Raw genomic sequence first — 467 nt, 5'->3', positions numbered from 1 at the left:
CCTCGGCCACCTCTCCCCACCCCCTCCAAACCGAGAAGGATTGGTCTCCGCTCAATATCCAAACCTTTTTTGTATTTATTTTTTTTCAGGGGCGAAGTAATATCTTCCAAATGAGGCAAAACCGTGACGGATCCGAAGCGTCCTCTGCGGTGCCTGCGTCTCGGCCTCGGCGCAGTTTCTGGCCGTGGCTCGCCCGCCCGTCTCCCTGCCTCGGAATTTCGCGTGCTGCGCTCTTCCTGCTCGGGGTCGCTCGCTCTCTCCGACTCCTTTCTACCGGGGTGTCGTTCCCTCCGCCTCTCCCTGTTTGCATCCCTCTGTGTCTCCCTGACTCTGTCTCTCTGGCCTTCCCCTCCGCTTCCTCAGTCTGTCTGTCTGTCTGCAAGTCCCTGGTCCCAAGCAAACTTTCCGATCCTCCTAGCCAGCACCCGGCTGAAGGACCACAAGGGAGGGGGCGGTCCCCGAGCTCT

Source organism: Myotis brandtii, unplaced genomic scaffold, assembly GCF_000412655.1.
Source record: "Myotis brandtii unplaced genomic scaffold, ASM41265v1 scaffold1631, whole genome shotgun sequence".
In the NCBI taxonomy this organism is placed as follows: Eukaryota; Metazoa; Chordata; class Mammalia; order Chiroptera; family Vespertilionidae; genus Myotis; species Myotis brandtii.
This window is presented reverse-complemented; position numbering follows the sequence as displayed.